The sequence below is a fragment of the Tenrec ecaudatus genome, chromosome 12, assembly GCF_050624435.1.
Source record: "Tenrec ecaudatus isolate mTenEca1 chromosome 12, mTenEca1.hap1, whole genome shotgun sequence".
In the NCBI taxonomy this organism is placed as follows: domain Eukaryota; kingdom Metazoa; phylum Chordata; class Mammalia; order Afrosoricida; family Tenrecidae; genus Tenrec; species Tenrec ecaudatus.
Window position 1 is genome coordinate 42,753,639 of NC_134541.1, and position 14,439 is coordinate 42,768,077.

Genomic DNA, 14,439 nt, shown 5'->3' on the forward strand with positions numbered 1-14,439 from the left:
GACATGTTATTCGGAGAGACCAGTTCTTGGAATAGGACATCATACTGGATAAGGAAGAGGGGAATGCGAAAGAGGAAGATCCTTGACAAAATGGATTGACATGGTGGCCGCAACAAAGGGTTCAACCCTTCGAACAGTTGGGAGGATGGCACGGGTCTGAGTGGTGTTTCATTCTACTGTACCCAGGGTTGACGTGCATCAGAACTGTCATCAGGAATGGAGAGAATGTACAACTTTTTTTTTGCCCTCAAATTCCAGCGACACCTTCATCATCAAGAATAGTGCCTGGCACAGATCCTATTTACAGATACCCTTATGTATGCAACAGAAACAAAACCAGCGTCTTGACATTAAGCACCCCCTTCCTGCTTCTTTCTCTTTTGTCTTCCTTTCTTTTCTTTGATGAATATACCGCGCACCAGGCAACCAAGAAGGAATGGGAACTGATCTAGTCATTGACTGTGCTGAGAATGTAGGGAACCTGGGAATCTAAATATTTATAAAAAATCATAATGATGTTGTCCCATGGAGCATATCATGGCATCCTTGATGAAGCCCACGGAGGCTGTGATGAATTCGTAACTGAAATGTAGCCATTTGGCAGGGAGGACAGAGTAGAGGGTGGGCAGGAACAAGCACTTTGCGCAGAAACAGTTATGCATCCAAGGGCATCTTGATCTTCTGAAGGACAGAGAGAAGGGTATGATGGGGGTCCAGGGAAGGAGTAGGTTATATGGTAAGGCTTCAGAGGCAGGCAGGGACCAGGTCAACAGGCCCGATAGACAGGCTACTATAAATCTTGGTTTGCCTGGGAGAGTTTTGATTTACATCTGTGGCTTAGTGTAATTATTCATAGCATTTTTTTTTTCATTCTCAGAAGTCCTGCTTTGGAGGTTAAGCTCTGAGGCTCCTTTTTTTATGTTATATCACAGGCTTTTTATCTGCAAAGCTTCACCAAAAAACCTAGTGTTAAGGAACGAGGACTCTAAACCAAGAATTTTTGAATTTGAGTAAGTGATTCACTCTGATTTGCATTGTGCAAATTTCAGAGTTTCACTTCCCTCACTGAAAAAATAAGATGTTAGTAATTATAGAACTCAACTGATAAGAATATTGAATGAATACCTGTAGCCTAATGTCTGGGAGACTGAGAGGGTAGGCACTGACTGAGCTTTATTCTTCTTCTAATTGCTAATACTCTTAATGTACAAATGATGATCGATCGCATAAAATATTTAGAAGAGGATGATATAGTCAGAGTTGCGTTTTGAAAAGATCTTTCAGATTTTTGCATGAAATAACATTTTGCGGGGGAGAGTTAAAAGAGATAAGGATCCCTGGTAGCAAAGGAAAGACTTGGCTGCTACATACAAGATGGTGAGTACAAACCTACCAGCTGTTCCCTAGGAGAATTGTGTGCCAGTATGTTTTCATAAAGATTTATGATCTTGGAAACTCTGTGAAGTGATGCCACACTCTCTTATCGAATCTCTGTGAGTCAGAATCCAGTAGATGGAAATAGGCTATTATAATTATTGGTTAAGTGAGGAAATGCATAGAAAGATATTAGTAAAAGAACGGAATAAATAAGTATTGAATACATGGGCAAATTAAATGATTATCATCATCAGCAGCAGCATCTTCATCTTCTTCACCAACATCTTTTACTACGGATATAAATAAGAGTCAATATACTGTATATACTCATGTAAAAGCCAAGTTTTTCAGCACATTTTTTCCTGCAGTTTTGGTGGTAAAATTGGGTCCCTTGGCTGTTATTCGGGTCAGCTTATACTTGGGTATATATGGTAGTTCTTGAAATATTTTTTTTTTAGCAGTTTCTATCTGGCAGAATTTTAGGACAAAGCAGATAATTAGTTGGAACTTAAGCCAACTCAATACATATTGTCTCAGAACTGGGATAGGTATGTAGCAAAGATCAGGAATTGGAATGACTATTCCGTTTACTCTTAAAACCCACATTCTACACACCTCCAAAAGCAACACACAACAGGCTTTCATGTAACATCTTATTTGTTATTCCATAATTCCTGGGGTGGGGTTGCGGATGGGGGTGGAAACCCAGCAAAAAAAAGGAGGGGCTGGAAGGTTTCAGCCAGTTCCTCCCAGTGGGCTTTGACTTGAATTGTCTGGGTCTGGACTATCTCTTCCACAGTTCCCTGACACTCTTTGTTACCCCATGGGTGAGAGGAAGCGATGTGAGTGAAGAGGGGCCCCTTTCTCCCTGGGTTAGTGTAGGACACACCTCACAATCACTTGTCACTCTGAAGTTCCCCCCTTCTGGAGTGTGAAGAAGGATTACAGAAACCTGGCAGATAATTAACATTTCCCTCAGTGTGAATGATTGGAATTTATCACACATTGACCTGAGCACCATGACTTCCTCACTAAACCTGGTGAAAACGAGGTTGGGATTTACAGGACAATCCCATCTAAGAATGGCCCAGGAATGGAAGCATTGTGGTCAATTGTTAACCATTTGGTTAACCAGGACTCATCATGTTACCACATCTGGAGCTCCTTGATTAAAGATCTGAAATACACTGAAATGATTTCAGTGAACTCAGTCCTCTGACCTTTCCCAAGGCCTTTACAAGCCTTTGGGACGACATTGTAATTGACTAAAGTTGATGAGGGAAAATTTAGCTTTTTGAATCCTTTGATGATTGCACTTTGGGATAAAAGATCAACCATTTGAATGTAACATCAATGTTGGAAATCACAGAAAACCCTAAAGGATAGGGCCCCGAGGTCCTGAGATAAGAACATAACCACTTTTAGGTGGGAGGTAATCTTTTAATCTCTGATTCATTGATATAAATGTAGTCATCTGTTATAATCTGTTGACAGATTACTTATCCCTATAATGCCTGAATTTTTAATTTCAGGAAAAAAATTTTTGTTTTTATCCTTTACTTTCATAGTTATCATTATATATAACAACCCAAATATATTAAATATAAAATTTGCAATGTTTTTAAAAAATGTAATCAAATGGCCACATTTGTCCATGGATTAATAATAAATATTATAATTAAATGTTACAAAAACATCACGCTCGGCGTTACATAGTTAGAGATTTTAACTTTCTTTTTTTTTAAACAATTTATTGGGGCTCATACAATTCTTATCACACTTCATACATATACATACATCAATTGTATAAAGCACATCTGTACAGTCTTTGCCCTAATCATTTTTTTCTCCTCTTTTCTTTTTTTACATTTTATTAGGGACTCATACAACTCTTATCACAATCCATACATATACATACATCAATTGTATAAAGCACATCCATACATTCCCTACCCCAATCATTCTCAAAGCATTTGCTCTCCACTTAAGCCCCTTGCATCAGGTCCTCTTTTTTTTTCCCCTCCCTCCCCTTCCCCCCCTCCCTCATGTGCCCTTGTTAATTTATACATCGTTATTTTGTCCTATCTTGCCCTATCCGGAGTCTCCCTTCCCCTCTTCTCTGCTGTCCCTCTCCCAGGGAAGAGGTCACATGTGGATCCTTGTAATCAGTTCCCCCTTTCCAACCCACTCACCCTCCACTCTCCCAGCATCGTCCCTTACACCCTTGGTCCTGAAGGTATCATCCACCCTGGACTCCCTGTACCTCCAGCCCTCCTATGTACCAGTGTACAGCCTCTGCCCTATCCAGCCCTGCAAGGTAGAATTCGGATCATGGTAGTTGGGGGGAGGAAGCATCCAGGATCTGGGGGAAAGCTGTGTTCTTCATCGGTACTACCTCGCACCCTAATTAACCCATCTCCTCTCCTAAACCCCTCTATGAGGGGATCTCCATTGGTCGACACTTGGGCCTTGGGTCTCCACTCTGCACTTCCCCCTTCATTTAATATGGTATATATATATACATATACATATATACATATACACACATATACACACACTTATATCTTTTTTTTTTTTTTGCATGATGGCTTATACCTGGTCCCTTGGCACCTCGTGATCACACTGGCCAGTGTGCTTCTTCCATGTGGGCTTTTTTGCTTCTGAGCTAGATGGCCGCTTGTTCACCTTCAAGCCTTTAAGACCCCAGACACTATCTTTTTTGATAGCCGGGCACCATCAGCTTTCTTCACCACATTTGCTTATGCACCCATTTGTCTTCAGCGATCCTATCATGGAGGTGTGCAGAACTTCATGAGTTAAAGTCAGAAGGGTTCTTTAAAGAGGCATGTTTTAAGATGGGCTTAGAGAAATAGAGAGGATAGCAGTGACTGGGACAGACATTCCAAACAGTAGTGGAAGCTGAGAGAAGGTTAAGAACAGATTCACAGTCGTCTGTGAACAAAAGGAAGCGATATTGGGAATAATGATAAGAACAATATCAACTTTTGGCAAGTCCTTATTATGTGACGCCATCTCATTGAATTTGTTATAACAACTTTATGAGGGAAGTTGTTTCATACCCGTTGCATGGGTTAGGTAATTTTAAGACTCAGGTAAGACTATGCGGGAACACAGGTGCCAGGTCATCAGTATTTAGGACTTTGTTCTTCCAGAGACAATTCTGCTAATGTCAGTAGGATGCAATATATTTTGAGTTTTTGAGAGAGTGAGAACAGGTTTGGGCTGCTGGCTTCATAGGTGTTTTATGGCTTAGAAAGAATAGTAATGTAAAATTATTTTGGTCATTAAGGTGTAGATCATAAGTGCAGAAAGTGTAATTCATATGTAGATGAGAGATGTAGCTCAAGAGTACGTTCTGTGGGGGGAAATGAGAAATGAGAGAAATGTATCCCTCATGCTCCGTGCACTTACTTGAAGTCCTATAAGTGAAGATGCATTTTTTGGAGGCGGTAGTGCAGTGAATTCGGTAAGACAGCCTTCTAGCCACACTCTTTGCCGATCCTACCAAATGTCTTTTTCCTGATGAGGCTGGGTAAGAGCAGGCGGCAGGCAAGGGCAAGTTGTTGTGGGGAAGGCACTGACAGGACCCACTTGTGATTGTTAACAGGGCCAATTGTAATCACTACTCTCAAAACTGCGGGGGGGGGACCCCCAAAACCGCACTGCCATCAAATGAATTCTGATTCATAGTGAACGTATAGGACAGGGTAGACCATTCTACCTGTCGGTTGCTGAGACTGTAAGCAACTCTTTCCAGGAGTAGAAACCCCCATCTTCCTCTCAAGGAGCAGCTGGGGATTTTGAACTACTGACCTTGCAGGAAGCAGACACGTGCGTAACCACTACCACCGTGGCTTCCTGCTTGATGTAGAATGAGCCATCTCAGAAGCAGGAATGGTGATCTCGCTATCAGCACTGGTGAGGACCCAAGACCGGAACACATCCTCTGGATGCCAAGCTCCCTGATCATGGATTCTCCTTGATCCGGGAGACAGCTGTGACCCCTGAGCACAACAGGGCAGTGGCAAACTGTCAAGGAGGGCATGGCTATATCTATTGTTTCTCAATTCTTCTTGGTCAGATTCTTTCTCTGGCCCATAGGGCACCAAGAGATCTAAGCCTTACATTTATCAATCCCCATAAAGAAAGGGCAATGTTTTCATGGCATTCCTATAGAAAGTCTCAGAGAGAACTCTTATTGGTCCTGCTAATGTCTTGTTCCTTTCTATAAATCAGTCACTCAGCCCATGATGATGGGGACATTTGATTAACAACTCATATAGTCATACCCGCAACTGGGGAATAGGATCCACCTAAATCCAATGGTTATAGAACCCCGGTGGTATAGGGGTTACGTGTTGGGCTGTGATCCACATGGTTGGCAGTTTAAAACCACCAGCAGCTCCACTAGAGAAAGACTGGGCTTTTACTCCTGTGAACAGTTACTGTCTCTGAAACCCACTGGGGGTCACTCTGAGTCAGCATTGACTCAATGACACCTGAGTTGGATAAGAACACAACGGTGATTGCCCCAAAGAGATGCTAAACCCACTACCAGCATGGCCAGAAGAAGCTTAAGCATTTTTAATGTCATGATTAGTTGGATAAACCTCTTGCTTTATCTTTAAAGTATACATCAATTTCTCCTAACCTAAAGGAAACATTTTACTTTTTTTTTCCTCCAACAAGAAAACAAAAAAGCAATTGAACCATGGCTTCTCAAATGACTAAATCAATTGACTGTCTTGGAAATGTTCAATACTTAGATAATGGTCACACTATCATCGTCTATGGCAGGTACTAGAGATGTCTGACTAGGTCTTACTCACTGGGTGGGTGCACCCCTCACCTGCCTGCTAAAGAAAGACTCTCCAAAATAATGCCATTCACTGCTCAGCTCTCCCTGTGGAATCAAGTTGACACTAGATTCTCCTGAGAACACACATGTATGTGGCTTTTCCCTTTTCCAGGTAGCCTGCATTCCCTAATCTATCCCTGGTTTTCCTTTGAGTCTTTCCACCAGATATTCAGTGCACAACAATTCCTATTTGAGATTACTTTGAGTGCATTGATCTCAGACAACTATAGATACATGTAGCTCAAGGGCAACAAATCACTCTTGCCAGCCCCCCTTAAAGGGGCCTAGTGGACGCCATCTGATGGGTAGGCATGGAAGCCACAGGAAGCATGGGAAGAGACCTTGGATGAGGTTCACGTGACTGCACCACTCTGCCTGGGCCTGTCCGTCAGTTCCCTCTGAAGTCCTAGGACCTTTCTAAATCTTGTTGCTTATTTATTTGTGTATTGGTGAGCAAGTATCTATTGCTATTATGTACTTACGGATTTTCTTGGAAAAGTCAAGGCCTTTGATTTGTAGCTTTCGTAGTCCATGTAACCCCACCCTCCTGGAGTCTTGGGATATAGATGAGGAAGAGAACATAGTTTTGCTCTAACCTCACCATATTCTCCTTCAACTTGACAAAGGTTCAATCTTAATATAATGCATGTGGTTATATTTTGGCCTAAACTTACGCCCATGTATGTAAATCCCAGAGATAATCATATTTCTACTTTATTTTTCTTCTAAGTATATTTCCATTAAAGGGATTAGCCAGATTGAATGACCAGTTTCCGCAAGTGATTGGGGTTTTGTAATGGTTGCCTGTGGTGCCTGTATGAATCACATAGTTAAAATCATAGAGGAACTGCATGGTTTATTACAGAAAGTAGCAAATGATAAAAGCAGGACCAAAAGTTCATGAGTAGGGGAAATATATTGACTCTTAGTCATTCCATCCATTTGCAATCCTCGAATTTACCCTCAGAATTCTGCTTCCATTTTACAAAGCAGCATCGCTGAGAGAAAGTTTACTGCGGTCAGGGTGTGGGTCCTTCACTGACCTTTCTTTGGGAGTTGCAGCAAAATTTCATGTCCAGTGACCAATTTTCCGATTAAAACAATTACTGAAAAGAATATTCATCCTGTTTTAATTTTCACTGCTGGGAGAGTGTCAGGAAGTGAAAGTTATTGGCCAAACGTCTAATATGGTTATTTAGAGCGGGGATCTACTTGTAAGCCCTGAGAACCTGCATCTTAACCTGGAACCAGGTTGATTGCTAAGAAGGGTGTGGGCCATGGGAGAAATTCCTGGCATCTTACATGACAATGAATGGGATCTATATATCAGCAAGTCTGTTAATAAAGGCTTCACTTTATTTCTGGGCTCCGCCTAACTTTGTCCATCTGCCATTTGTGGTTACACCCTCAAGCGATTTTCCCAGTGCCCTAGTCCCAGTGGTACCACATTTTCTTTCTTTGGACAATCATTTCTTTTTCTTATTGAAACTTTATTTGACTCCACCCAGCTCAAGGCTGGGTATTCTATGTGCCTAGGATTTTATGCTAATTCCCATCAGATACGGCCATATTTCAACATCCCCTTCGAATTCGTTTTCATGCATGCTGTCTTCTTATTGTCCACCTTTTCTCATCATTTTGAGTTCACCGTGCCAGAATGAGCTTTCAGGAGATAGAAAAGAGAAGTAAATCGAATGTTGAGATTGGCAGCCAGAAGGCAAAGCAACACTGTCCAGAACAAACATGAGATTGGTTCTGTAGTGCTTTCACAGAATTGGTGGCGATGATCCAGTTGCTCTTCTTAACTAAACAGAAAGAAATGCAATCAAGCCAGAGATTACGGAGTGAAGGATGTCATTTTATTACCATAGCCCATGATGGTTTTGACAGCTTTGGGAAGATAGCTGTAGGACAACCTAGCCATGGAAACTATTGTGTGGCAAAATGGAATCATCTGTCATGTATTGTCATTGTAAGTCAAAAACTGGAAAGCAATAAAATGTCATCATTAGTGAATAAAATCCATTAACAAATCTTTCCTAGAAATGACATCACATAGATCAGGTAGTTAGGTAGGTATGCTGTAGGCAGAGATAAAAATGACCACAGAACTGGGAACATAATAACTGAACTATTTTCTCAGCTCCTAGAATTTTTTGTTAACCTGTACATTGCTTCCACTGGTGTCCTTTGAGCTGGAGCTTTTGTTACAACTGCAGGAAAGCAAGACTTCAATGAATTCTTATTTTCCCACGCCAATGTCAATCAAAGCAGCACTGTCAGACTCTTGTTCCACAATCTGCATGAAGTTAGACTTTTATTTACATTTTAGAGGCGGTGGGATTTTTTTCATATTTTTTACCTTGGAGTTCTTGGTGGGATTTTTTCATATTTTTTACCTTCGCCAATGAAATGGGGCTTCTCACTGTAAGCATGGAAACACTGGTGGGTTTATCCTTGTACCTTCTCATAATCATCCTTGTCCACTCATTTCGGCACTAAATTCAATTTAAATGAAAGAAGACATATCATCTAGGAGTGTAACAGTGGAGTTACATAACCATAGACGCTGCCATGACCGTGAACGTGCTGTTGAACAGTGTTAGAGTCCGAAGAAAAAACAATGGTTCATATTTTTGAAATATTTTAAGTATCTATATCTCATTGTCTTTCCAACATTCTTCACAAGCCCAATTCAGTGACTTAGAGACAGGCTGTGTGTCCTCTTCAACCATTTCTATTATCCATTTTCAAATTTCCCCATCGCACTTATTAGGAGCTCAATGAACTCATCACATGTCAAACGACATCTCCAAATATTTTTTCCCGCCAAGATGTTTTCCCTTCTTTATAATACTCATAGTAATAAAATAAAAACATAAGTGTACACACACTAGCATTCAGAAAGACATTTGGAAATAATCCAAAGCCCTTATTTGGAGGTCTTGAGTAACATGAAGAATAAATAAAAGCATGATTTTAAATCTCCCTTTAGCTCTGGTGGTGTAGTTGTTAAACTTAGGGCTGCTAATTACAAGGACAGCAGTTTGAAACCACCAGCCATTCCGAAGGAGGAAGGTGGGACTTTCTACACCTGTCAGGAGTGACTTATGGTCTTGGAAACTCACAGGGACCATTCTACTCTGTCCTACAGGGTCTCTGTGAATCAGAATCTGCCTGATGGGAGTAAGTGTTTGGTTTTTAGCTTCCAACCAATTCCTTCACACACCATACCTGTGCCGTCCTCCCTAGCACCCACTCTTTCACCTCCTACACTTGTCTGGTCTCTGCTGTTCTTTTTCTCCTCTTCTCTTCTTTGTGTTGAGCATCTGATGCCAAGCCCCCAAGAGCTAGCACAGCAGGGCTGGACTCGCCCAGGAAGACCAGGGAAGAGGAAGAAGACAGCCTGACCCAGCACAATCCACTGGGGCCGTCAGCGATGGGACCAGACCGTGAGTAGCCATGCATTAGCCATTGCTGTTTGGGAACAGCACCTTAGATTAACTGGGAGTTTTCGATATGTCTGGTGCTACATTGATAAAATGAAAATCCTCATCGAAATCTTATAATAACCGTTGTGACAGGTGCTCTTGACAGTCTCAATTTACAGAGAAGCAAAAAAGTAGGGAAGTTTGCTCTAGTGTAAGAGCCACGACTAAAACCTGGTAGTTTGAATAAAGAATTTTACTCCCGGTCAGCGTTCAGTATGTACACTGCAAACTTCAACCTGTTGTCAATGGAATTGCTTAAAGGTAGCAACCCCCCCCTCCCTTTTTAGATGTGAAGTGGCACTGTGGGTTAGGCATTGGCTGCTAAATTGGGGTTGGCAGTTCAAGCCCACCAGTGCTTCTGTGGGCGAAAGAGGAGACTGTGTGCTCCTGTAAAGACGAACAGTCTTGGAAATCCTAAATTTGGTTTCCGTGCATAGTACTGAGGGGCGGTGGTGAGTTTTTATGAAGAAACATTACAATGACAATGCCAACAAGAAGTCCCTGCTCAGTACTCACAGTCATTGTTCTTGATTGCCATCTAAAAGGTTGCCAGGTGAGTCTATTCCCAGGAACCTCAGCAGATAGGCCTGATGATTTACTTCTGAACAACTGACCATTGCAAACTCCATGGTATCCACACGGGCTGTCATGAGTCATTCGACCTGATGGCGATGCCCTATTTTGGTGTCAGTAACCATTCTTTCTTACTTTGAAAATCACTTGGGCATGGATGGAGTGGCTAGAGCTCTTTCTGATAAATGAGACCCAATTTGAAAATAAATGTATTTAAGTACAGGCTATCTGGAATGCTTCCCCGCAAGTGAGCGGAACACACAGTAAGAGCTGGTGATTTTTCATCCAGTTGGAGGGAGCTGTCATTGGAAGGAGTTTAGTTGGCTTTTGCCAGAAACACATTGACCTTTTTACATTCTCAGACTATCTTTTATGAATGCCTGAAGGATATTGGATGAGCTGTCTGTTGTAAATCAATACTAATTTGCTTTAGATTAATGAGGAAATAGATCTGTTCCTAATAAATATCCAAATGCATAGCATAGTTTGAAAACCAATCATTTTATGAAAAGGAGATTTGTTCTCTGCCCTAGGAAAACGTTAAGGGTGTGAAGGGGGAAGAAGAAAGCTGGCCAACATTTTGGCGTAACAGAAATGTGACAACAGTGAGGGAGAGTTACGTGGCTGCCGGGGCTTTGTGTTGTAATCTCAGCTGTCCGAGATGTGTTCTGTGGTTCCAAGGGCAGTGACTTACAGTAAATAAGATGCCACAGGGCCTTCTGTGCAGGTACCCTGGCAAAGCCTACTGAGTACTTAATGGCTGGTCAGAGTTTTCAATATCAACGAAAACCAGGAACCTATTGAAAATAGCTGACTTCTAATAGTTTCTGTATCCTGCCAATACAATGAAAGCATTGGGTAACTGAAGCTTGTCTTGGAATGTGGGTGGATGGGTTCTCTACTTACTGTCTGGTCTTTTTTTTTTTTTTTTTAGAATGCATCACGGGAAAAGAAAAATGTAAGCGCAATTTATCCTTTAATTTGATATTTTTATAAGTCTGTTTTTCCTGAAGACTGTCTTTTGAAATTGGGAGAAGGAATCTTTTGGGGAGGAGGGAAGAAGAGAAATGCTTTTTCCCTTGGATGTATCTAAGCGATTCGAATGGGATCCCAAAATCTTAAGAGCAATCTAGTGGTTAGTAAACTGCTAAACTTGCTATTAGTCAGACAAAGAAAAACAAATGATTACTTGTAGAATTCCTCCCCCTTGGCCCCTGGATTACTTTGTGGAAGGAATGAAAATAGTACAGAATATTGTGGCGGGACAATAGTGGGTTGCTGGCCGAGTTTCCCGTCTCTAACAGAGCTTTCTTTTCAGCAAGTAGCACTGAATGTGCAAATGTCAAACTCTGGGTATTACCATGCACTAGAACCACTTTTGCTCCCCCCCCCCCCGCCCCACACATATAAAAGATAGCTGTGTTTGTTTCCTGATAACTTTTGGGAGTGGAGTAATTTCCTAAGGAGTAGAAAGGAATTCGATGTGATCCTATACACAATCAACTAAGAGTCCATGGAAACAATTTTCCCATATTTGTGTTTTCTGAATCTTCATCGGAACACAACTGGGTTGCATTTCCCTTGCAGTTTGATTTTATCATGTGACTGAGTTTTGGCCAATAGTCTGTGAACAGAAATGATAGCTACTATTTCTAGTCTTGACTCATAAATCTCTCTATCTCCATGCCTGGGTGGGGCGTTGATGGAGAATATGGACCTACTGAAGTGGTCAGGTAGCAGATGCAGCTGCTGTGAATGAAAAGAAAAGTTAGGGGGAAAATGCCATGTGTGGAACTAGCCAGACCAAGCCTTTATCGTCATCTGCCAGCTCTCCTATGCGTATGCGTTTTGCAAGGCCCCTCAGAGACCTCATTCTACTGGCATTTATATCAGATTCTGGGTCATCTGATTCTAAATCCTTGCATTGCTCACTGGAAGCAATGTTTAAGATTCTTAATTCAATGAACTAAGGTTAAAGATATTACAACTAGAAAAGCAACCAATTTTATTTTCCTCATACGAAATAATGTTTTGGTTGCAAAACTAGAGAGATCAGTCTTTGAAATTCAGAATTTCTAGAATCCATTTTCACATTGCAAGTGAGTATAGTTGAGTTTAGTAATTCTTACTTAGAAGGTTATTGTGATAACTAGAGATTAAAAAGGAATCGGCACCAGCATCAGCGTTTTGCATAGAGTAAACAAAGCATAACTTCGCCAGTGTTCACCATCAGTGGAATGAAATCTCTCTCTCTCTCTCTGTCTCTTAGTCAGTTCCCTTTGACACCACCAGAAAATAATGCCAGAGAAATTTTTACCACTTAGTCAAAATTACTTTTGCATTCACTACTGCATTTAGAAGTATTGGTCATTAAAAATATCTTCATCGCCTCTATAAACTGAGATTATCCCAGGACTGTTTTCAACAAGTAAGACTGAGGGGTCCACATTGTGTGCTGCTGAGTCACCCCTTCTTATGGTTGTGTGGTGGGAATGGCGTTCCGATTGTAAGTGCCATGCGGTTCTTATTGCTAGATATTGCCAATGCCACACTTGGCTACCTTTAAGAAATATCCCACAGACTTTTCAGTGCCCTCGTCTGCAAAATAATGTGGTCTGATGTGCCAGTTGTGTGTAAAGGTATTTGGCAAATGTATGTTGAAGATATATTTGAATAAATAAGTGGATAAATGAACTGTTGGTGGCATTTCTTTGCTTTCTCATGATTGTGTTAAAAACAAGAAATATCTTAATGAAAAACAGACAATCATCTATAGCTCTGGAAACTGCTAGAAGGGATATTTAGGTACAGGATTGTAGACATAAACTATAAGAAATTTGTGTTTGTTTTATATATTTTTGTTGAACTTGTTTATTTTTTCACTCTGAACTAGCTGTTGAAATCATACCAGGATGAGCTAACAAGGATGTAAAGATTCCACTTATTTGTCCCCAAACTGGCTAGATTGATTTGAGATTATGTACAGGAAGTGCCCTTTTTAGTTTCCTAGGCAGTGACTTGATGCCAGGTGTCAGAGGACTGTGCCCACCTTAGACTCCCAAAGTGCAGCTGAAACATGTTCTTGTTGATGGTTGTTGAGTTGGCCGCACAGGATGGCAATCTCAGGCATAAAGCAAGAGCACGCTGCCAACCTCTGCATCATCGCCATGATTGTTTGGAGGTTAAATGATTGTGAGCCATAGTTTCCATTGATTGATTTTTGTAAGCCATCCCCAGGCCTTTGCTCTTTGTCTGCCATCGCCTGGGCACTCTCCTGGTAACTGGTTAGAAATCTTCCACCGACAGGCTGTGCATGTAGTACATTGACTGGGAATTGAACCTGGTCCTCCCCCATGGAAGGTGAAAATTCCAAAACCGAACCACCATTTCCTTAACTGGAACATCCAAACCCAAACCTAACCAACTGCCATCAAGTCAATTCTGACTCATAGCAACCCTACAGGACAGAGCAGAACTGCTCCCTAGCGTTCCCAAGGGCTTCCCACTCTTCACAGGAGACGATGCCCTCTGTTTTCTTCCGTGGATGGACTGCTAGGTTCTAACTACTGAGCCTGTGGTTCGCAGATCCAATGAGTAACCCAGTAACTACCGGGCTCCTGTCGGGATTGAACTGGTAGGTCTGCGAGACTGCCACCACACCTCCGGCACCGTTACGGTTCAGGAATGGTAAGAAGATATTTGTTCCACCGTCCATATTTCTAAGTAAAGCATTACGATAAACATCTGTAGGAAAACAATTTGGGATAGACGTGGAAGATTCTACATTGTACTACCAGCTTCTTTCATGCTCGTACGTACATGGTGTCAGACAAATGCTCAGTGAGTAGGGTACTTACTATAAAGGAGATGATCCCATGTTTAATTTTTAAAATATTTTTAAGGCAAAAGTCACCATCTCTCTTTTGAAGATGGGATGCAAGGTAAACGCAGACAGGAGTGTCTAGGGTTAGCTGACTTCCTGTACACATGGTGAGGAGACCTCGGCTGATGTGCACCGGCTGACTCATGCAGCTGTGACTGGGACCATGGGGCCGCATGTATGATGTATCCATACATGATCCTAGTAGAAGATTAGCTAAGCCCAGTGATTTTGGGGGG